This window comes from Oncorhynchus kisutch, linkage group LG18 (assembly GCF_002021735.2).
Source record: "Oncorhynchus kisutch isolate 150728-3 linkage group LG18, Okis_V2, whole genome shotgun sequence".
Classification (NCBI taxonomy): Eukaryota; Metazoa; Chordata; class Actinopteri; order Salmoniformes; family Salmonidae; genus Oncorhynchus; species Oncorhynchus kisutch.
Window position 1 is genome coordinate 79,936,176 of NC_034191.2, and position 25,000 is coordinate 79,961,175.

The following is a 25,000-nucleotide window of genomic DNA, read 5'->3' on the forward strand; positions in this document are numbered from 1 at the left end:
GTGGGGGGGGGTAGGAGAGACAGAGGGAGAGGAGGAGAGAGAGAGGGGGATTGGTTGAGAGAGACGAAAGAAGAGAGAGAGGGGATGTTTGGGGGGAGAGAGCGGAGGGGGAGAGGAAAAGAGAGAGAGAGTGAGAGAGAGAGAGAGAGAAGAGAGGCAGAGGGGGTATGGGGAGAGACGGAGGGGAGGAAGGAAGAGAGAGAGGGGGGATTGGGGGAGAGAGACGGAGGGGGAGGAAAGAGGCGAGAGAGTGGGGGATGGGGGGATAGACGGAGGAGAAAGGGGAGAAAGATGAGGCCCGGATAACCCGTAACGGAACTCGCTCCGTTTGGGGAAATAACGACCAATGACGCAATTCCCCCCACGTCCTAACAGAGGATTGCTCCCTCCCTTCCAAGTGGCGAGGCTGTCTAAGGCACTGCATCTCAGTGCTAGAGTCGTCACGTCACTACAGACCCTGGATCGATTCCAGGCTATATCACAACCGGCCGTGATTGGGAGTCCTATAGGGTGGTGAACAATTGGCCCAGCGTCGTCCGGGTTTGGCCTGTGTAGGTGCAGGTGTAGGCCGTCATTGGAAATAAGAATTTGTTCTTAACTGACTTGCCTAGTAAAATAAAGGTTAAAAAATTTTTTTTTAAAATTAATTCCATTCCTGCCTCCCCATTGGCTCTCCCTATGGAGCAGAAGAAGTCATTTGGGGTTATAGTGACGTGGCTGCAACACTGCTCAATAAAAACCCAGCAATACAATTTTACAGTGTGGAATACTGCGATACAAAGGGTAGCCTATCTAGTGCACTACTTTAGACCAGAGCCCTATTCCCTATCTAGTGCACTACTTTAGACCAGAGCCCTATTCCCTATCTAGTGCACTACTTTAGACCAGAGCCCTATTCCCTAACTAGTGCACTACTTTAGACCAGAGCCCTATGGCACCCTATTCCCTATCTAGTGCACTACTTTAGACCAGAGCCCTATTCCCTATCTAGTGCACTACTTTAGACCAGAGCCCTATTCCCTATATAGTGCACTACTTTAGACCAGAGACCTATGGCACCTTATTGCCTATATAGTGCACTACTTTAGACCAGAGCCCCATGGCACCCTATTCTCTATATAGTGCACTACTTTAGACCAGAGCCCTATTCCCTATCTAGTGCACTACTTTAGACCAGAGCCCTATTCCCTATCTAGTGCACTACTTTAGACCAGAGCCCTATTCCCTATCTAGTGCACTACTTTAGACCAGAGCCCTATGGCACCCTATTCCCTATCTAGTGCACTACTTTAGACCAGAGCCCTATGGCACCCTATTCCCTATATAGTGCACTACTTTAGACCAGAGATCTATGGCACCCTATTGCCTATATAGTGCACTACTTTAGACCAGAGCCCTATGGCACCCTATTGCCTATATAGTGCACTACTTTAGACCAGAGACCTATGGCACCCTATTCCCTATATAGTGCACTACTTTAGACCAGAGCCCTATTCCCTATCTAGTGCACTACTTTAGACCAGAGCCCTATTCCCTATCTAGTGCACTACTTTAGACCAGAGCCCTATTCCCTATCTAGTGCACTACTTTAGACCAGAGCCCTATGGCACCCTGTTCCCTATCTAGTGCACTACTTTAGACCAGAGCCCTATGGCACCCTATTCCCTATATAGTGCACTACTTTAGACCAGAGCCCCATGGCACCCTATTCCCTATATAGTGCACGACTTTTGACCAAAACCCATAGTGCACTATATAGGGAATAGGGTGCTATTTGGGATTAAATCCTATTTTTCTAGAAAGATCTCATTAGAGTTTAAAGTAAACATGTCTCCTTCTAACTCACCAGCGTTTCATCGTTCCTGCACATGAACACAGGCATCTACAGGCTAGTGGAGCTGTTTCATAGTTCCTGCACAGGAACACAGGCATCTACAGGCTAGTGGAGCTGTTTCATAGTTCCTGCACAGGAACACAGGCATCTACAGGCTAGTGGAGCTGTTTCATAGTTCCTGCACAGGAACACAGGCATCTACAGGCTAGTGGAGCCCCAAGGTGAATGGGTGTGACTGTGTAAACCTGAAGCCAACTAACCCACATGATTACAGGCATGCTATGCTGGCACATGCCCCCCCCCCCCCCCCTGGCAGACTTTAGGGTTTGTCTCAAATGACACCCTGTTTCCTACATACAGGACTCTGGTCCAAAGTAGTGCACTACGAAGGGGAATAGGGTGCTATTTGGGACAGTCTGGGAGTGAGAGGCTGTGTTGTGGATGTGTGTGTTGTTGTCGTATAACAAGTGGTTCAGTGTTTTGAAGAGGAAGAACCCCTCCACACACACACACACACACCACTCAGTCTTCCGCTCATCACAACAACTCGTCCCCTCCAGCAGTATAAACCCAATCTCTCTGTCTTTACGGCGGCTGAACCCAAGTGGAACAGAACTGTTGGGTAGTTGTCAAACACGTTAAGGAACCAGCGTTTTAATGGTGTGCTACTAGTCTTTCTAGAGTTGTCCCTGTATGGGTTCTAGAGTTGTCCCTGTATGGGTTCTAGAGTTGTCCCTGTATGGGTTCTAGAGTTGTCCCTGTATGGGTTCTAGAGTTTTCCCTGTATGGGTTCTAGAGTTGTCCCTTTATGGGTTCAGCCCCTTGCCCTGTCCCCAATCTCCCAAGCTGTCTCAAGGGGAGTTGGTATCTGAAAAACCTGTGTCTGTGACTGTCTGTGACTGTCTGTGACTGTCTGTGACTGTCTGTGACTGTTCCTCTGACCAGGGCCCATACAGCTATGGGAAAATGGTGTAATTTGGGACACATCCATGGTCTCATCTACAGAGGAACGGTCCTGGCTGCATTAGAGACCCTATGTGTCCTGGTTAGAGGAACGGTCCTGGCTGCATTAGAGACCCTATGTGTCCTGGTCAGAGGAACGGTCCTGGCTGCATTAGAGACCCTATGTGTCCTGGTTAGAGGAACGGTCCTGGCTGCATTAGAGACCCTATGTGTCCTGGTCAGAGGAACGGTCCTGGCTGGATTAGAGACCCTATGTGTCCTGGTTAGAGGAACGGTCCTGGCTGAATTAGAGACCCTATGTGTCCTGGTCAGAGGAACGGTCCTGGCTGGATTAGAGACCCTATGTGTCCTGGTCAGAGGAACGGTCCTGGCTGGATTAGAGACCCTATGTGTCCTGGTCAGAGGAACGGTCCTGGCTGAATTAGAGACCCTATGTGTCCTGGTTAGAGGAACGGTCCTGGCTGAATTAGAGACCCTATGTGTCCTGGCCAGAGGAATAGTCCTGGCTGGATTAGAGACCCTATGTGTCCTGGTCAGAGGAACGGTCCTGGCTGAATTAGAGACCCTATGTGTCCTGGTCAGAGGAACGGTCCTGGCTGGATTAGAGACCCTATGTGTCCTGGTCAGAGGAATGGTCCTGGCTGGATTAGAGACCCTATGTGTCCTGGTTAGAGGAACGGTCCTGGCTGGATTAGAGACCCTATGTGTCCTGGTTAGAGGAACGGTCCTGGCTGAATTAGAGACCCTATGTGTCCTGGTCAGAGGAACGGTCCTGGCTGCATTAGAGACCCTATGTGTTCTGGCCAGAGGAACAGTCCTGGCTGCATTAGAGACCCTATGTGTCCTGGCCAGAGGAATAGTCCTGGCTGGATTAGAGACCCTATGTGTCCTGGTCAGAGGAACGGTCCTGGCTGGATTAGAGACCCTATGTGTCCTGGTCAGAGGAACGGTCCTGGCTGGATTAGAGACCCTATGTGTCTGGTCAGAGGAACGGTCCTGGCTGGATTAGAGACCCTATGTGTCCTGGTCAGAGGAACAGTCCTGGCTGGATTAGAGACCCTATGTGTCCTGTTCAGAGGAACGGTCCTGGCTGGATTAGAGACCCTATGTGTCCTGGTTAGAGGAACGGTCCTGGCTGAATTAGAGACCCTATGTGTCCTGGTCAGAGGAACGGTCCTGGCTGGATTAGAGACCCTATGTGTCCTGGTTAGAGGAACGGTCCTGGCTGAATTAGAGACCCTATGTGTCCTGGTCAGAGGAACGGTCCTGGCTGGATTAGAGACCCTATGTGTCCTGGTTAGAGGAACGGTCCTGGCTGAATTAGAGACCCTATGTGTCCTGGTCAGAGGAACGGTCCTGGCTGGATTAGAGACCCTATGTGTCTTGTCAGAGGAACGGTCCTGGCTGGATTAGAGACCCTATGTGTCCTGGTTAGAGGAACGGTCCTGGCTGAATTAGAGACCCTATGTGTCCTGGTCAGAGGAACGGTCCTGGCTGGATTAGAGACCCTATGTGTCTTGTCAGAGGAACGGTCCTGGCTGGATTAGAGACCCTATGTGACCTGGTCAGAGGAACAGTCCTGGCTGGATTAGAGACCCTATGTGTCCTGGCCAGAGGAATAGTCCTGGCTGGATTAGAGACCCTATGTGTCCTGGCCAGAGGAACGGTCCTGGCTGGATTAGAGACCCTATGTGTCCTGGTCAGAGGAACGGTCCTGGCTGGATTAGAGACCCTATGTGTCCTGGTCAGAGGAACAGTCCTGGCTGGATTAGAGACCCTATGTGTCTGGTCAGAGGAACGGTCCTGGCTGGATTAGAGACCCTATGTGTCCTGGTCAGAGGAACAGTCCTGGCTGGATTAGAGACCCTATGTGTCCTGGTCAGAGGAACGGTCCTGGCTGGATTAGAGACCCTATGTGTCCTGGTTAGAGGAACGGTCCTGGCTGAATTAGAGACCCTATGTGTCCTGGTCAGAGGAACGGTCCTGGCTGGATTAGAGACCCTATGTGTCCTGGTTAGAGGAACGGTCCTGGCTGAATTAGAGACCCTATGTGTCCTGGTCAGAGGAACGGTCCTGGCTGGATTAGAGACCCTATGTGTCTTGTCAGAGGAACGGTCCTGGCTGGATTAGAGACCCTATGTGTCCTGGTCAGAGGAACAGTCCTGGCTGGATTAGAGACCCTATGTGTCCTGGTCAGAGGAACGGTCCTGGCTGGATTAGAGACCCTATGTGTCCTGGTTAGAGGAACGGTCCTGGCTGAATTAGAGACCCTATGTGTCCTGGTCAGAGGAACGGTCCTGGCTGGATTAGAGACCCTATGTGTCCTGGTCAGAGGAACGGTCCTGGCTGGATTAGAGACCCTATGTGTCCTGGCCAGAGGAACGGTCCTGGCTGGATTAGAGACCCTATGTGTCCTGGTCAGAGGAACGGTCCTGGCTGGATTAGAGACCCTATTGCCCTTTATGGTTGTGAGGTCTGGGGTCCTGCTCACCAACCAAGAATTCGCTAAATGAGACAAAACACCAAATTGACACTAAATCAGAATTCTCCAAAAATATCCTCTGTGTACAACGTAAAACACCAAATAATGCATGCAGAGCAGATTTAGGCCAATACCCACTAATGATCATAATCCTGACAGGCTATGTGCTCACTGCCCACAAAATGAGGTGGAAACTGAGCTGCACTTCCTAACCTCCTGCCAAATGTATGACCATATTAGAGAGACATATTTCCCTCAGATTATACAAACCCACAAAGAATTTGAAAATAAACCCAATTTTGATAAAGTCCCATATCTACTGGGTGAAATTCCACAGTGTGCCATCACAGCAGCACGATTTGTGACCTGTTGCCACAAGAAAAGGGCAACCAGTGAAGAACAAACACCATTGTAAATACAACCCATATTTATGTTCATTTATCTTCCCTTTTGTACATCGTTAGAACACTGTATATATACATAATATGACATTTGTAATGTCTTTACTCTTTTGAAACTTCTGTATGTGTAATGTTTACTGTTCATTTGTATTGTTTATTATCTACCTCACTTGCTTTGGCAATGTTAACATGTTTCCCATGCCAATAAAGCCCTTAAAATATATACAAGAGAGAGAGAGAGAGAGAGAGAGAGAGAGAGAGAGATATCACCCTCCCATGGACAGCAGTAATCTGAATGGTAGTTTAGAAGCAGTAGTGTGTCTTGCCACGAAGCCTGTTTTAACAAGGACAGTGGCAAAGAGGAGTCCTCCTCGAACTCTTCGGTTACAGATCACCGCTCTTGACCCCATTCCTCTGGGTGAGAACTGAGCACCCATCACTCTGATTTGTGTGACTAAGACCTCGGTGGGATGATGTCATCGGTGTGTAGCAGTGGATTCGGCCATTGTGGTGTATTGTACTATTAGGGACCTCACACAGACGGCAGACGTGAAGTGTTTTTGGAACAACAAGTCCACATACTTAGTTTATTATCATTTGACCTCATCCAGGGTGTGTGAGTGTGTGTGTGTGTGTGTGTGTGTGTGTGTGTGTGTGTGTGTGTGTGTGTGTGTGTGTGTGTGTGTGTGTGTTGACCGTGTTTCCTGAAGGGGAGACATTCCTGTTACATCACTTGACTACATTCCACTGTGGGCTCAGTTGGACACACACACACACACATACACATACACACACATACATACACACACACACACCTCTGCCTAGGCTAAGTTGCCCACACCCTGCTAAACAGATCTGCATCATTTCAGTAGGACACTTCCTCTGACTTACGTTTGCTTTCACTCTTAAGCTTCCCATTCTAAACAGTTTACGCATTTATTATAACGACGTTTTGTGACGTTTTATGTTCGTTTCGGCGTTCGGCAGCGTTTCTCCGCCTGTTTGTGATGTTTTATGTTCGTTTCGGCGTTCGGCAGCGTTTCTCCGCATGTTCGAGCATCACCATTATTTTTCCTCTTGAGGCGAAGTCGAAGTTCAGTAGCCGAAGTCCACGCCCCTTTATCTGTGATTGGTCAACAGCGGGAATTCTTCAAATGTAGTGTTTGTCATTCAACCAGACGACTAGTTTTTCAAACATTTTTTTTTCACTTGAGAAATACTTTACCAAACATCTTAGATGTAAAATTGCACGACTAACCCCTCTCCAAAACCGTCAAAATGTATCTTAGATTAATTCAGACTATTTTGAGGAAGTGTACTGTTTTGTTTTTGTGTTTTTAGAGGAAAATGTATTATATATAACAATATGCTAATTCACAGATCAGAGAGACGATAATTGAAAGTCTAATTAGTTTGGTAATTAAAACAAGGTGCTGCGCCCGTTACATCTAATAGGCCAATCAGGTCTCCCCAGAGAGAGGTCGACTCCTATCAGGCTACAGTCAGTACACAACCTGAACACGACTTCTGCTCTTAACATGGAATAGACTTCATTATTATGAGATGTGTAATGCAAATTGAATAAAGTTTAAAGTTTGATAATATGTCTTTGACTCTGAACAGAAAATATTCAGACACTTTGACTTTTTCCACATTTTGTTACAACCTTATTCTAAAATGGATAAAAGTTATTTTCCCTCGTCAATCTACACACAATACCCAATAATGACGAAGTGAAAACAGGTTTAGAAATGGTTGCAAATGTATTTAGAAATAACAGATACCTTATTTACATACATTTTCAGATCCTTTGCTATGACCCTCGAAATTGAGCTCAGGTGCCATGAGGTCGAAGGAATCACATTTCTAAACGCCAGTGGGACTTTCGTGACAATGATCACAATGTCTCCAACGTACAGCGCTCCCGGAGCAATTAGGATGAAGTGCCTTGTTCAAGGACACAACAACAGATTTTTCACACTTGAACACTAGAATCATAAAAGTCAATTTCAAAAAATGGAGCCAACAATACAATTTAAGTATGCAATATCCGTGGAAGCATGGTCATTGGTTTAGGACACTGAATGACCAATGAGCTTCCAGTCATGCCATCTGTAGGCACTTAGATTATGCTAGAGTCAGAGTTCCTGGGGATCAAAAGTTCAAATGTAATAGCATAGCACATTTGGTAAAAGCTCAGAAACGGGGCCCGTCCCAAACTATACACTATTCCCTATATAGTAAAACACGTTTAGTGCATTTGTAGTGCACTACGTAGGGAATATGGAGCCATTTGGGACGCGGATAGAGAGAGAGGTGCTGATAGGTTCATGCCTGTTGAGTGACCTTTCCTTACTGGAGTTTCATTGGACCCCATAGAGGTCGAGATTGGAGACCTACGACCCTACGACCGTCGGGTTTCCTGCGTTGCCATCAGCCGTTGACCAATCAAATGAAAGCTGCTTCGGGTGCTCGCGTTGTGTCACGTCCAATGGCAGCTGACCAACTTGAAGAATCGCCAAGGTTGAATTCTTATTGGCCGACGCACTTTTATTCTATCTTGTGAATTGATTTTAAGAAAAAAAGAGAAATAATGTTTATTTTGGTTGTATATGGCCTCCACTATACACTATACACAATGCTTGAAGTCAAGAAGCTAATACTACTTCCTACTAGCTAATACTACTTCCTACTAGCTAGTACTACTTCCTACTAGCTAATACTACTTCCTACTAGCTAATACTACTTCCTACTAGCTAATACTACTTCCTACCAGCTAATACTACTTCCTACTAGCTAATACTACTTCCTACTAGCTAATACTACTTCCTACTAGCTAATACTACTTCCTACTAGCTAATACTACTTCCTACTAGCTAATACTACTTCCTACTAGCTAATACTACGTCCTACTAGCTAATACTACTTCCTACTAGCTAATACTACTTCCTACTAGCTAATACTACTTCCTACCAACTAATACTACTTCCTACCAGCTAATACTACTTCCTACCAGCTAATACTACTTCCTACTAGCTAATACTACTTCCTACTAGCTAATACTACTTCCTACTAGCTAATAGTACTTCCTACTAGCTAATAGTACTTCCTACCAGCTAATACTACTTCCTACTAGCTAATACTACTTCCTACTAGCTAATACTACTTCCTACTAGCTAATACTACTTCCTACCAACTAATACTACTTCCTACCAGCTAATACTACTTCCTACCAGCTAATACTACTTCCTACTAGCTAATACTACTTCCTACTAGCTAATACTACTTCCTACTAGCTAATAGTACTTCCTACCAGCTAATACTACTTCCTACTAGCTAATACTACTTACTACTAGCTAATACTACTTCCTGCTAGCTAATACTACTTCCTACTAGCCACATTGAGTCGCTAGGTTCACAATGCTAATAAAAGCCACTTGTCATTAGAAGATCATTTAATTCAACCACTAGAAACACTTGAATGAGTATTTGCGAGACACTGGACCAAAGCTATTGTACCTACGCATTAAAAATCGATCAATATGGTACAGTACAGTAAGGACAAACAGAAGGAGAAGGATTTCACCCTCGGCTCCTCTCCACTCTCAAAAATAACACGCTGTGTAGCAGGTGGAAGGTCACAGTGTGTAGCAGAGGGAAGGTCACAGTGTGTAGCAGGTGGAAGGTCACGGTGTGTAGCAGGTGGAAGGTCACAGTGTGTAGCAGAGGGAAGGTCACAGTGTGTAGCAGGTGGAAAGTCACAGTGTGTAGCAGGTGGAAGGTCACAGTGTGTAGCAGATGGAAGGTCACAGTGTGTAGCAGGTGGAAGGTCACAGTGTGTAGCAGGTGGAAGGTCACGGTGTGTAGCAGGTGGAAGGTCACAGTGTGTAGCAGAGGGAAGGTCACAGTGTGTAGCAGAGGGAAGGTCACAGTGTGTAGCAGGTGGAAGGTCACAGTGTGTAGCAGGTGGAAGGTCACAGTGTGTAGCAGGTGGAAGGTCACAGTGTGTAGCAGAGGGAAGGTCACAGTGTGTAGCAGGTGGAAGGTCACAGTGTGTAGCAGAGGGAAGGTCACAGTGTGTAGCAGGTGGAAGGTCACAGTGTGTAGCAGAGGGAAGGTCACAGTGTGTAGCAGGTGGAAGGTCACAGTGTGTAGCAGGTGGAAGGTCACAGTGTGTAGCAGAGGGAAGGTCACAGTGTGTAGCAGAGGGAAGGTCACAGTGTGTAGCAGGTGGAAGGTCACAGTGTGTAGCAGGTGGAAGGTCACGGTGTGTAGCAGGTGGAAGGTCACGGTGTGTAGCAGGTGGAAGGTCACAGTGTGTAGCAGGTGGAAGGTCACAGTGTGTAGCAGGTGGAAGGTCACAGTGTGTAGCAGGTGGAAGGTCACAGTGTGTAGCAGGTGGAAGGTCACAGTGTGTAGCAGAGGGAAGGTCACAGTGTGTAGCAGGTGGAAGGTCACAGTGTGTAGCAGGTGGAAGGTCACGGTGTGTAGCAGGTGGAAGGTCACGGTGTGTAGCAGGTGGAAGGTCACAGTGTGTAGCAGGTGGAAGGTCACAGTGTGTAGCAGGTGGAAGGTCACCGTGTGTAGCAGATGGAAGGTCACAGTGTGTAGCAGGTGGAAGGTCACAGTGTGTAGCAGGTGGAAGGTCACAGTGTGTAGCAGGTGGAAGGTCACAGTGTGTAGCAGGTGGAAGGTCACAGTGTGTAGCAGGTGGAAGGTCACAGTGTGTAGCAGGTGGAAGGTCACACTGACACCACGCTTAAGGCAAAGCAAGGCTTCAAGCGGAGCGGACGTGCTAGCTAGGATATTTCACAACTGGTAGGAGCTACCAGTAACAATGTGCTAGCTAGGATATTTCACAACTGGTAGGAGCTACCAGTAACAACGTGCTAGCTAGGATATTTCACAACTGGTAGGAGCTACCAGTAACAACGTGCTAGCTAGAATATTTCACGACTGGTAGGAGCTACCAGTAACAACGTGCTAGCTAGGATATTTCACAACTGGTAGGAGTACAATTGGTAGGAGCTACCAAGGGAGGCAGCGTTAGAGCAGAATTCTACATTTTTCCACGCAGATTTGTTTTCTTATTCCGGTAATTTTATCAATTTAAAAATACAAGATAAACTTTAAGCAAAACATTAGGAAATGTAGCTGGTAAACTTAAGACATTTGATGGCAAATACAATGTATGGCCAAGAAAATACAGTGCTCTTGTTATTCTAAGTGTATTTAGTTATTTAGTTTAGTATTTAGTTGTGTGGCTGCGAGACAAATAGTTTTACACTTATGGTGTCATATGACGAAAAACTAAGATATTTTTTGCATTAATTTATTTTGTGAGATGAAGAACTAGAGTTGCACATCCCTTATCACTCTATTGAAAAAATTGAAAAAAAATAATATTGTCCGCTTTTTAATTATAAAATGCAGATAAAATGGTTAAAAATACAGATTTGTAACACGACCCCATGACTACATTTCCCAACTTCTGATGCGACACCTTGGCCTACATTTTCAGAGACATTATTTATCTGCGAAAGTGAAACTTAAAGAGTTTTTGAGCAAAATGAAACAAACATCTGGGCTCACACTGAGTGGGCTCACACTGAGTAGGCTCACACTGAGTAGGCTCACACTGAGTAGGCTCACACTGAGTAGGCTCACACCGAGTAGGCTCACACTGAGTGGGCTCACACAGGGATGCATTGTGCTTGTGATGGATTTCACCTCAGTGATGAAAACCTGCTCCAGAGCGCTCAGGACCTCAGACTGGGGGACGAAGGTTCACCTTCCAACAGGACAATGACCCTAAAACAACACAGCCAAAACAACACAGGAGTGGCTTCGGGACAAGTCTCTGAATGTCCTTGAGTGGCCCAGCCAGAGCCTGGACTTGAACATCTCTGGAGAGACCAGAAAATAACTGTGCAGTGACGCTCCCCATCCAACCTGACAGAGCTTGAGAGGATCTGCAGAGAAGAATGGGAGAAACTCCACAAATACAGGTGTGCCAAGCTTGTAGCGTCATACCCAAGAAGACTCGAGGCTGTAATCACTGCCAAAGGTGCTTCAACAAAGTACTGAGTAAAGGGTCTGAACACTTATATAAATGCAATATATATAGATTTCTAAAAACCTGTTTTTGCTTTGTCATTATGGGTATTGCATATAGATTGAGGAGATTATAGATGTGTTTATTCCATTTTAGAATAAGGCTGTAACGTAACAAAATGTGGAAAAAGAGAAGGGGTCTGAATACTTTCCGAATGCACCATAACCCCCTACTTTCCTCTGGAACCTAAAGGCTAGTTAGCCTAGCTACCCCACGCTCCAGAACCAGCTTTATCACCAACGCCTCGTTAAGGAGGCCTAAAGAGCTCTAACGAGCCAGGGCCGGCTTATCACCCCACTCAGGAAGCTAAGGATTAGGCCGGACGTCGGGGCAGCAGATATTTCACGGCGTGCAAATTGACCATAATGGCCTGGTCACCGAGGCTAAATGGTCACCGAGGCTAAATGCCAACGGAGACCTCAATGGCCTTCTTCTCCACGACCGTTCTAATGGGGGCTCGGATTCAATAAGACGCCACGGAATCTGATGTGACCTCCAAGCTAATGACATGGAATTCCTAGAATGGAAACCCTATTCTAGTTTTTTAAAAGTTTTTTATTTCACCTTTATTTAACCAGGTAGGCTAGTTGAGAACAAGTTCTCATTTGCAACTGCGACCTGGCCAAGATAAAGCATAGCAGTGTGAGCAGACATCACAGAGTTACACATGGAGTAAACAATTAACAAGTCAATAACACAGTAGAAAACAGAGGGGGGGTCTATATACAATGTGTGCAAAAGGCATGAGGAGGTAGGCGAATAATTACAATTTTGCAGATTAACACTGGAGTGATAAATGATCAGATGGTCATGTACAGGTAGAGATATTGATGTGCAAAAGAGCAGAAAAGTAAATAAATAAAAACAGTATGGGGATGAGGTAGGTGAAAATGGGTGGGCTATTTACCAATAGACTATGTACAGCTTAAACGGTCAGACGCTCCAGATCCCGTTCTAGTAAACCTATGTCTACACTCCAACCCTAATGACATTGACTGGCTGTTCTGTCTGACTGTTCTGTTACTTAACCATCAAAAGGCTCGGGTCACTGTCCAGCAGTGGAGGCTGCTGAGGGGAGGACAGCTCATAACAATGGCTGGGATGGAGTTGAATGGAAAAGTAAAAAAACACAATTGAAAACCATGTCTTTGATACCATTTCATTTACTCCATTCCAGCCATTATTATGATCCGTTTTACCCCTCCACCGCTGTCTAGGCTCTAACGAATCAGATTTAGAGGGACCTTGTTAGGTAATTACAGGTTGTAAAGTGTTGCTGGACACAGGGCACAGGGTTAGCCTAGTGAGTCACACTGAACCGGTTATTTTAGGGTACACTAGAAGTTACCTGAAGATTATATTACCCTCCTCCAATGCTAACAGATTTAATTAAAAGAGTAAATCTCGTCTCCCATCTGACCAATCACAGTGTTGTGTAGCAGTGGAATACAGAGAATACTCCAGAACTTCAGTCAAATACGATTGCATCATCTCACCGAGCCAAGTGCCTTCTTCACATCTGTTGATCCAATAGGAAGCCAGCCAGCTTTCCTTTCCTCTAGCCTCCAAATAGCTACAGGGCAGAGCAAATAGTAACTGTGTGTGGTGTGTCTTTGCTCACAGTGTGTGTGTATAGAACAAACTAAACAACTTTGTCTTATGAGCGCAATAGGGCTAATCCCATTTCGTCGACTGGTCGATTGTTTGGGTCTACAGGCTGTTGGTCGACCGAGATCGCTGTCCGTGGTTCTGAAACACATCAATGCGCTGTTAAATTGGCGCCTTTTCCTCAAGCTGGGGGAAAAGATTCAGAGTTGACTTGCGCGGACTTGAACCTAATCGAACATCTCTGGAGACACCTGAAAATAGCTGTGCAGTGACGCTCCCCATCCAACCTGAAAGAGCTTGAGAGGATCTGCAGAGAAGAATGGGAGAAACTCCCCATATAAAGGTGTGTCAAGCATGTAGCGTTATACCCAAGATGACTAGAGGATGTAATCGCTGCCAAAGGTGCTTCAACAAAGTACTGTGTAAAGAGTCTGAATACTTATGTAAATGTGATATTTCAGTTTATTTATTTGTCATTAAATGTAACAATTTAATCAATTTTAGCTAAATAGAATAAGGCTGTAACATAACAAAATGTGGGAAAAGTCAAGGGGTCTGAATACTTTCCGAAGGTAATGTATCTAGCTTCCCATTTACTTATTGCTTAACCAGTAAACATTTTTCAAGTTTATTTGTCACATCCTCTGCATCCATTTTACTGTCATGTGTTACGGTGTTCAGAGTTTATTATAACCAATTTATAGATGTGATTATGATATGCTATAGGTGACATATATATGTCAGTTAAGAAAGATAGGGTTGAGTGCAGGGTAGCCTAGTGGTTAGAGCATTGGACTAGTAACCGAAAGGTTGCAAGATCAAATCCCTGAGCTGACAAGGTAAAAATCTGTCGTTCTGCCCCTGAACAAGGCAGTTAACCCACTGTTCCTAGGCCGTCATTGAAAATAAGAATTTGTTCTTAACTGACTTGCCTAGTTAAATAAAGGTTAAAAAAATAAATTAAAAAAAATAAAATATCTGCCCTCTCATTGGCTAGAATGGTCCCACCTGATCTCATCTCCTCCCGCCTGCATTCCATCTTTGAGGACATGCGTTTCCATTGTTAGAGGGGTCACTCGACTATCTTGTCAATATAATAGATCATCTTTGCCGCTGCTGCAGGTCCTCCAGGGGTACACTTCATTGATCCAGACCGTAACAACGAAGGTAAAGTGGTAGTCTTTACATCACCTCCAACAGTAAGTCAACTAAATCAGTTTTATTTTCATTTTGATTTTATTTATTTTTTACAGCTCTTCAAATTATATCTTTTTGTTTACCTTTATTTAAACTAGGCAAGTCAGTTAAGAACAAATTCTTATTTACAATGACGGCCTACCCCGGCCAAACCTGGACGATATTGGGTCAATTGTGCGCCGCCCAATGGGACTCCAAATGTGACAGGGAATTATTTTCAGGGAAAGGAGAAATATTAGCTTGAGCCTGATATATACGCTAGTGTCTTTGATTGACAGGTGCTTTCACAGAGAAAAATATCAACCGTAACAGGAAGTTGGTAATGGGAGGGAACCAACGGCTGCTTAGATTGGCATCATGAAGTCGACCTGTCATCATGTGGCTCTGTACCAAACAGTGTCCTCTCCTCTTGTCCACAGCGCTGCCATGGAGGGACAGACAGAGGCAGTAGAGGAGGGTTAGAGGTAGACAGAGAGAGGCAGTAGAGGAGGGTTAGAGGTAGACAGAGAGAGGCAGTAGAGGAGGGTTAGAGGTAGACAGAGAGAGGCAGTAGAGGAGGGTTAGAGGTAGACAGAGAGAGGCAGTAGAGGAGGGTTAGAGGTAGACAGAGAGAGGCAGTAGAGGAGGGTTAGAGGTAGACAGAGAGAAGCAGTAGAGGAGGGTTAGAGGTAGACAGAGAGAGGCAGTAGAGGAGGGTTAGAGGTAGACAGAGAGAGGCAGTAGAGGAGGGTTAGAGGTAGACAGAGAGAGGCAGTAGAGGAGGGTTAGAGGTAGACAGAGAGAGGCAGTAGAGGAGGGTTAGAGGTAGACAGAGAGAGGCAGTAGAGGAGGGTTAGAGGTAGACAGAGAGAGGCAGTAGAGGAGGGTTAGAGGTAGACAGAGAGAGGCAGTAGAGGAGGGTTAGAGGTAGACAGAGAGAGGCAGTAGAGGAGGGTTAGAGGTAGACAGAGAGAGGCAGTAGAGGAGGGTTAGAGGTAGACAGAGAGAGGCAGTAGAGGAGGGTTAGAGGTAGACAGAGAGAGGCAGTAGAGGAGGGTTAGAGGTAGACAGAGAGAGGCAGTAGAGGAGGGTTAGAGGTAGACAGAGAGAGGCAGTAGAGGAGGGTTAGAGGTAGACAGAGAGAGGCAGTAGAGGAGGGTTAGAGTAGACAGAGAGAGGCAGTAGAGGAGGGTTAGAGGTAGACAGAGAGAGGCAGTAGAGGAGGGTTAGAGGTAGACAGAGAGAGGCAGTAGAGGAGGGTTAGAGGTAGACAGAGAGAGGCAGTAGAGGAGGGTTAGAGGTAGACAGAGAGAGCAGTAGAGGAGGGTTAGAGGTAGACAGAGAGAGGCAGTAGAGGAGGGTTAGAGGTAGACAGAGAGAGGCAGTAGAGGAGGGTTAGAGGTAGACAGAGAGAGGCAGTAGAGGAGGGTTAGAGGTAGACAGAGAGAGGCAGTAGAGGAGGGTTAGAGGTAGACAGAGAGAGGCAGTAGAGGAGGGTTAGAGGTAGACAGAGAGAGGCAGTAGAGGAGGGTTAGAGGTAGACAGAGAGAGGCAGTAGAGGAGGGTTAGAGGTAGACAGAGAGAGGCAGTAGAGGAGGGTTAGAGGTAGACAGAGAGAGGCAGTAGAGGAGGGTTAGAGGTAGACAGAGAGAGGCAGTAGAGGAGGGTTAGAGGTAGACAGAGAGAGGCAGTAGAGGAGGGTTAGAGGTAGACAGAGAGAGGCAGTAGAGGAGGGTTAGAGGTAGACAGAGAGAGGCAGTAGAGGAGGGTTAGAGGTAGACAGAGAGAGGCAGTAGAGGAGGGTTAGAGGTAGACAGAGAGAGGCAGTAGAGGAGGGTTAGAGGTAGACAGAGAGAGGCAGTAGAGGAGGGTTAGAGGTAGACAGAGAGAGGCAGTAGAGGAGGGTTAGAGGTAGACAGAGAGAGGCAGTAGAGGAGGGTTAGAGGTAGACAGAGAGAGACAGTAGAGGAGGGTTAGAGGTAGACAGAGAGAGGCAGTAGAGGAGGGTTAGAGGTAGACAGAGAGAGGCAGTAGAGGAGGGTTAGAGGTAGACAGAGAGAGACAGTAGAGGAGGGTTAGAGGTAGACAGAGAGAGGCAGTAGAGGAGGGTTAGAGGTAGACAGAGAGAGACAGTAGAGGAGGGTTAGAGGTAGACAGAGAGAGGCAGTAGAGGAGGGTTAGAGGTAGACAGAGAGAGGCAGTAGAGGAGGGTTAGAGGTAGACAGAGAGAGGAAAATGAGGCACCGGACATTTTACCAAAAAGCTTTTTTTAAACTTTTTGCTCTGACAATTTGAGAAATGTAGCAGACCCATATGCTCTGGGTACTTTGTGATGTCACGTGTGTTCCTCCCTCTCCGACCTCTGGGTCACCAGGCTGCTCGTTATGGCACTCACCTGTCACCATCGTTACGCGCATCAGTGCATTATGACACTCACCTGGACTCCATCACCTCCTTGATTACCTACTATATATATATATATATATTTTTGTTGCAGGTAATCAAGGAGGTGATGGAGTCCAGGTGAGTGTCATAATGCGCTGATGGTAAAAAATATATATATATACAGTGGGGCAAAAAAGTAAAGGTTGTGGACAGGTGTCTTTTATACTGATAACAAGTTCAAACAGGTGCCATTAATACAGGTAACGAGTGGAGGACAGAGGAGCCTCTTAAAGAAGAAGTTACAGGTCTGTGAGAGCCAGAAATCTTGCTTGTTTGTCGGTGACCAAATACTTATTTTCCACCATAATTTGCAAATAAATTCATTAAAAATCCTACAATGTGATTTTCTGGATTTTTTTGTCTCATTTTGTCTGTCATAGTTGAAGTGTACCTATGATGAAAATTACAGGCCTCTCTCATCTTTTTAAGTGGGAGAACTTGCACAATTGGTGGCTGACTAAATACTTTTTTGCCCCACTGTATGCATATATATATAAAACTCATTTTGGTTCCTTCCCCAGGAAGGGGAATTATTTATTTATTATTATAACCATAGCAACGTGCAAAAGTGTTATTGTTTCTGTTTCTAGTCTATGCATAATTGGTGTTTCTTGTTTTGTATAATGTTTCAATGTATTTATTGAAATGATTCCCTCCCTGAACGCGCTCTCCGACTCCCAACACACACGTTACAACTTGATTAGGACGTCCCACCCACGGTGCTCAGAATTTCAGAAATCACATTTACTATTTGGGCAAATTCATCATCAACAGAACATGAAACCCGAGGACGTGCCTCTTTCTTTACTGAATTCACAGATGTTAGAATACCTGTCCACATGTCAACAACACGAGTAACAAACTGCAAAATCACTATGTCAATCTACTGTCCCCCATAGCAGAACAGTTTACCCATCTATATGGCAGAAATATCCTGTTCCAAACACAGACTTCGGGACAGCTGTGGGAAGATGGAGCCCAACTAGTAGGCCCTAGGCTACATATCAATAACAAACTTCATGAGTCTGATCAAAAACGTATGTATTCACATTATAACCATAGCATCGTGCACAATCCACTGGGCACACACTAGTTGAATCAACGTTGCTTAGACGTCATTTCAATTACATTTACGTGTGAATGGGTTACTAATATGACCAGGATGGGTTGATACTATGACCAGGACCAGGATGGGTTGATATTATAACCAGGATGGGTTGATACTATGACCAGGATGGGTTGATAATATAACCAGGATTGGTTGTTAATTTGACCAGGATGGGTTGATTATACGACCAGGATGGGTTGATACTATGACCAGGATGGGTTGATAATATAACCAGGATTGGTTGTTAATTTGACCAGGATGGGTTGATTATACGACCAGGATGGGTTGATACTATAACCAGGATGGGTTGATAATATAACCAGGATGGGTTGATTATACGACCAGGATGGGTTGATAATATGACCAGGATGGGTTGATAATATGACCAGGATGGGTTGATACTATAACCAGGATGGGTTGATAATATAACCAGGATGGGTTGATAATACGACCAGGATGGGTTGATAATACGACCAGGATGGGTTGATAATACGACCAGGATGGGTTGATAATACGACCAGGATGGGTTGATAATACGACCAGGATGGGTTGATAATACGACCAGGATGGGTTGATAATACGACCAGGATGGGTTGATAATACGACCAGGATGGGTTGATAATATGACCAGGATGGGTTGATACTATGACCAGGATGGGTTGATACTATGACCAGGATGGGTTGATACTATAACCAGGATGGGTTGATACTATAACCAGGATGGGTTGATACTATGACCAGGATGGGTTGATACTATAACCAGGATGGGTTGATAATATAACCAGGATGGGTTGATAATATAACCAGGATGGGTTGATAATACAACCAGGATGGGTTGATAATACGACCAGGATGGGTTGATAATACGACCAGGATGGGTTGATAATACGACCAGAATGGGTTGATAATATGACCAGGATGGGTTGATAATACGACCAGGATGGGTTGATAATACGACCAGGATGGGTACTAGCACAGTACATCACTGGGGTCAAGCTTCCTGCCATCCAGGACCTATATAATAGGCGGTGTCAGAGGAAAGCCCATAAAATTGTCAGCGACTCCAGTCACCCAAGTCATATACTGTTTTCTCTCCCACCGCATAGCAAGCGGTACCGAAGCACCAAAAGGCTACTCAACAGCTTCAACCCCCATTTGAATGCTGAACAATTCATAAAAATTGCCACCGGACAAATGACATTGACCTCCTCCCCCTCTTGTACACTGCTGCTACACACTGTTTGTTTTGTAAACTATGCATAGTCACTTCACCCCCACCTGCATGTACAGATTACCTTTCATTTTTTTATTTTACGGAGCCTGTTGTATTCGGAGCATGTGACTAATAAAGTTTGCTTTGATTTGAATAAGAGAGAAACAGTCTACTGGTTTCAATGGCATGTAGAAGTCTGTATAAAATATACTGAGCAAAAATATAAGGAGGCCCAAACAACTACCTCTTCCCCTACTGTATTTAATTTATTTATTTATTTTGCTCCTTTGCACCCCATTATTTATATTTCTACTTTGCACATTCTTCCACTGCAAATCTACCATTACAGTGTTTTACTTGATATATTGTATTTACTTTGCCACCATGGCCTTTTTTTGCCTTTACCTCCCTTCTCACCTCATTTGCTCACATCGTATATAGACTTGTTTCTACTGTATTATTGACTGTATGTTTGTTTATTCCATGTGTAACTCTGTGTCGTTGTTTACTCCATGTGTAACTCTGTGTCGTTGTTTACTCCATGTGTAACTCTGTGTCGTTGTTTACTCCATGTGTAACTCTGTGTTGTTGTTTACTCCATGTGTAACTCTGTGTTGTTGTTTACTCCATGTGTAACTCTGTGTCGTTGTTTACTCCATGTGTAACTCTGTGTCGTTGTTTGTGTCGAACTGCTTTGCTTTATCTTGGCCAGGTCGCAATTGTAAATGAGAACTTGTTCTCAACTTACCTACCTGGTTTAATAAATAATGTCGTCATGGTATCTCTGTGCATGAAACACTGATGCTCCAATCACAATGGTCCTGTAGGCTAGCAACAGTCTGCCCTCTTCTCTACTCTGGTTTCAACACAACAGTCACAGAATACTGATGCTCCAATCACAATGGTCCGGTAGGCTAGCAACAGTCTGCCCTCTTCTCTACTCTGGTTTCAATACAATAGTCACAGAATACTGATGCTCCAATCACAATGGTCCGGTAGGCTAGCAACAGTCTGCCCTCTTCTCTAATCTGGTTTCAACACAACAGTCACAGAATACTGATGCTCCAATCACAATGGTCCGGTAGGCTAGCAACAGTCTGCCCTCTTCTCTACTCTGGTTTCAATACAACAGTCACAGAATACTGATGCTCCAATCACAATGGTCCTGTAGGCTAGCAACAGTCTGCCCTCTTCTCTACTCTGGTTTCAACACAACAGTCACAGAATACTGATGCTCCAATCACAATGGTCCTGTAGGCTAGCAACAGTCTGCCCTCTTCTCTACTCTGGTTTCAATAAAATAGTCACAGAATACTGATGCTCCAATCACAATGGTCCTGTAGGCTAGCAACAGTCTGCCCTCTTCTCCACTCTGGTTTCAATACAACGCATTGTGAATGAAGAAAACCACACGTCTACAAACCAAAAGCCCTTGAATGCTCTCTTCTTCTCTGGTTCTGTCTTGTTAGTACGTTTCCGCTCGTTTTCCCTCGTTGACAGACAGTCGGCCTAATGACACAGGGTTCACTTCCTCTGTTACATCCTTCCCTATTCAAATATCCACACGGACCTTAGTACTCCATTACTTTCATTTTTTATTTTAATAAATTGGCCTATTTTTTATGAAAATGTTTTGTCGGAAATGTATTTAAATGATCTACACTACCGTTCAAAAGTTTGGGGTCACTTTGAAATGTCCCTGTTTTTGAAAGAAAAGTTTTTAAAAATTGTCCATTAAATAAGATCAAATTGGTCAGAAATACAGTGTAGACATTGTTAATGTTGTAAATGACTATTGTAGCTGATGGAATATCTACACAGGCGTACAGAGGCCCATTATAAGCAACCATCACTCCTGTGTTCCAATGGCACATTGTGTTAGCTAATTCAAGTTTATAATTTTATAAGGCTAATTGATCATTAGAAAACCATTTTGCAATTATGTTAGCACAGCTGAAAACTGTAGTCCTGATTAAAGAAGCAATAAAACTGGCCTTTAAACTAGTTGGGTATCTGGAGAATCACCATTTGTGGGTTTGATTACAGCCTCAAAATGGCCAGAAAAAATGACTTTTCTGAAACTTGTCAGTCTATTCTTGTTCTGAGAAATGAAGGCTATTCCATGTGAGAAATTGCCAAGAAACTGAAGATCTCGTACAATGCTGTGTAATACTCCCTTCACAGAACAGCGCAAACTGTCTCTAACCAGAACAGAAAGAGGAGTGGGAGGCCCCGGTGCACAACTGAGCAAGAGGACAAATGCATTAGAGTGTCCAGTTTGAGAAACAGACGCCTCACAAGTCCTCAACTGGCAGCTTCATTAAATAGTACCTGCAAAACACCAGTCTCAACGTCAACAGTGAAGAGGCGACTCCGGGATGCTGGCCTTCTAGGCAGAGTTCCTCTGTCCAGTCTCAACGTCAACAGTGAAGAGGTGACTCCGGGATGCTGGCCTTCTAGGCAGAGTTCCTCTGTCCAGTCTCAACATCAACAGTGAAGAGGTGACTCCGGGATGCTGGCCTTCTAGGCAGAGTTCCTCTGTCCAGTCTCAACATCAACAGTGAAGAGGCGACTCCGGGATGCTGGCCTTCTAGGCAGAGTTGCAAAGAAAAAGCCATATCTCAGACTGGCCAATAAAAATAAACGATTAAGATGGACAAAAGAACACAGACACTGGACAGAGGAAGATTGGATAAAAAGTGTTATGGACAGACGAATCTAAGTTTGAGTAGTTCGGATCACAAAGAAGGACATTTGTGACAAAAAATGAAAAGATGCTGGAGGAGTGTTTGATGCCATCTGTGAAGCATGGTGGAGGCAATGTGGTGGTCTGGGGGGCTTTGGTGGAGGCAATGTGGTGGTCTGGGGGGCTTTGGTGGAGGCAATGTGGTGGTCTGGGGGGCTTTGGTGGAGGCAATGTGATGGTCTGTGTGGCTTTGGTGGAGGCAATGTGGTGGTCTGGGGGGCTTTGGTGGAGGCAATGTGATGGTCTGGGGGGCATGGTGGAGGCAATGTGGTGGTCTGGGGGGGCTTTGGTGGAGGCAATGTGGTGGTCTGGGGGGCTTTGGTGGAGGCAATGTGATGGTCTGGGGGGCATGGTGGAGGCAATGTGATGGTCTGGGGGGGCTTTGGTGGAGGCAATGTGGTGGTCTGGGGGGCTTTGGTGGAGGCAATGTGGTGGTCTGGGGGGCTTTGGTGGAGGCAATGTGATGGTCTGGGGGGGCTTTGGTGGAGGCAATGTGGTGGTCTGGGGGGCTTTGGTGGAGGCAATGTGATGGTCTGGGGGGCATGGTGGAGGCAATGTGATGGTCTGGGGGGGCTTTGGTGGAGGCAATGTGGTGGTCTGGGGGGGCTTTGGTGGAGGCAATGTGGTGGTCTGGGGGGGCTTTGGTGGAGGCAATGTGGTGGTCTGGGGGGGCTTTGGTGGAGGCAATGTGGTGGTCTGGGGGGGCTTTGGTGGAGGCAATGTGGTGGTCTGGGGGGGCTTTGGTGGAGGCAATGTGGTGGTCTGGGGGGCTTTGGTGGAGGCAATGTGATGGTCTGGGGGGCATGGTGGAGGCAATGTGATGGTCTGGGGGGGCTTTGGTGGAGGCAATGTGGTGGTCTGGGGGGGCTTTGGTGGAGGCAATGTGGTGGTCTGGGGGGGCTTTGGTGGAGGCAATGTGATGGTCTGGGGAGCATGGTGGAGGCAATGTGATGGTCTGGGGGGTTTTGGTGGTGGTAAAGTGGGAGATTTGTACAGGGTGAAAGGGACCTGGGTGAAAGGGACCTGGGTGGAAGGAAGGCTATCACTCCATTTTTTATGAGGTGGAGGCAATGTGATGGTCTGGGGGGCTTTGGTGGTGGTAAAGTGATGGTCTGGGGGGGCTTTGGTGGTGGTAAAGTGATGGTCTGGGGGGCATGGTGGTGGTAAAGTGATGGTCTGGGGGGCTTTGGTGGAGGCAATGTGATGGTCTGGGGGTGCTTTGGTGGTGGTAAAGTGATGGTCTGGGAAACTTTGGTGATGGTAAAGTGATGGTCTGGGGGGCATGGTGGTGGTAAAGTGATGGTCTGGGTGGCATGGTGGAGGTAATGTGATGGTCTGGGGGGCATGGTGGAGGCAATGTGATGGTCTGGGGGTGCTTTGGTGGTGGTAAAGTGATGGTCTGTGGGGGCTTTGTTGGTGGTAAAGTGATGGTCTGGGGGGGATTTGGTGGTGGTAAAGTGATGGTCTGGGGGGGCTTTGGTGGTGGTAAAGTGATGGTCTGGGGGGGCTTTGGTGGTGGTAAAGTGATGGTCTGGGGGGGCTTTGGTGGTGGTCTGGAGGGCTTTGGTGGAGGCCATGTGATGGTCTGGGGGGCTTTGGTGGTGGTAAAGTGATGGTCTGGGGGGGCTTTGGTGGTGGTCTGGAGGGCTTTGGTGGAGGCCATGTGATGGTCTGGGGGGCTTTGGTGGTGGTAAAGTGATGGTCTGGGGGGGCTTTGGTGGTGGTCTGGGGGGCTTTGGTGGAGGCAATGTGATGGTCTGGGGGGGCTTTGGTGGAGGTCTGGGGGGCTTTGGTGGAGGCAATGTGATGGTCTGGGGGGCTTTGGTGGAGGCAATGTGATGGTCTGGGGGGGCTTTGGTGGTGGTCTGGGGGGCTTTGGTGGAGGCAATGTGATGGTCTGGGGGGCTTTGGTGGTGGTAAAGTGGGAGATTTGTACAGGGTAAAAGGGATCTTGAAATAGGAAGGCTATCACTCCATTTTGCAATGCCATACCCTGCGGACGGTGCTTAATTGGAGCCAATTTCCTCCTACAACAGGACAATGACCCAAAGAAAACTACGCAATAACTATTTAGGGAAGAAGCAGTCAGCTGGTATTCTGTCTATAATAAAGTGGCCAGCACAGTCACCGGATCTCAACCCTATTGAGCTGTTGTGGGAGCAGCTTGACCGTATGGTACGTAAGAAGTGCCCATCAAGCCAATCCAACTTGTGGGAGGTGCTTCAGGAAGCATGGGGTGAATCTCTTCAGATTACCTCAACAAATGGACAACTAGAACATCAAAGGTCTGCAAGGCTGTAATTGCTGCAAATGGAGGATTCTTTGATGAAAGCAAAGTTTGAAGGACACAATTATTATTTACATTTTTTTAAATCATTATTTAAAATCTATTATATTTCCTATTCATTTTGCAACTCATTTCATGCATGTTTTTCATGGAAAACAAGGACATTTCAAAGTGACCCCAAACTTTTGAACGGTAGAGTATGTTCCCATTGCGACATACTTTTATATAAAACTGTTTTTTCATGTGTCCCCATAAAGAAGATGTATCGGTAGCCTACAGACTTTTCATGTGACCCCATAAAGAAGATGTATCGGTAACCTACAGACTTTTCATGTGACCCCATTAAGAAGATGTATCGGTAGCCTACAGACTTTTCATGTGTCCCATTAAGAAGATGTATCGGTAGCCTACAGACTTTTCATGTGTCCCCATTAAGAAGATGTATCGGTAGCCTACAGACTTTTCATGTGTCCCATTAAGAAGATGTATCGGTAGCCTACAGACTTTTCATGTGTCCCCATTAAGAAGATGTATCGGTAGCCTACAGACTTTTCATGTGTCCCCATTAAGAAGATGTATCGGTAGCCTACAGACTTTTCATGTGACCCCATAAAGAAGATGT

At 46.0% G+C, this 25,000-nt stretch overlaps 1 protein-coding gene across 1 annotated transcript in view; it reads right to left on the bottom strand.

Moving 5' to 3' along the window:
• The window catches only part of LOC109887037 (nuclear receptor coactivator 2-like), a 133,160-nt gene that overhangs the window by 78,423 nt on the left and 29,737 nt on the right, over positions 1-25,000 (bottom strand). The window lies entirely within an intron of this gene.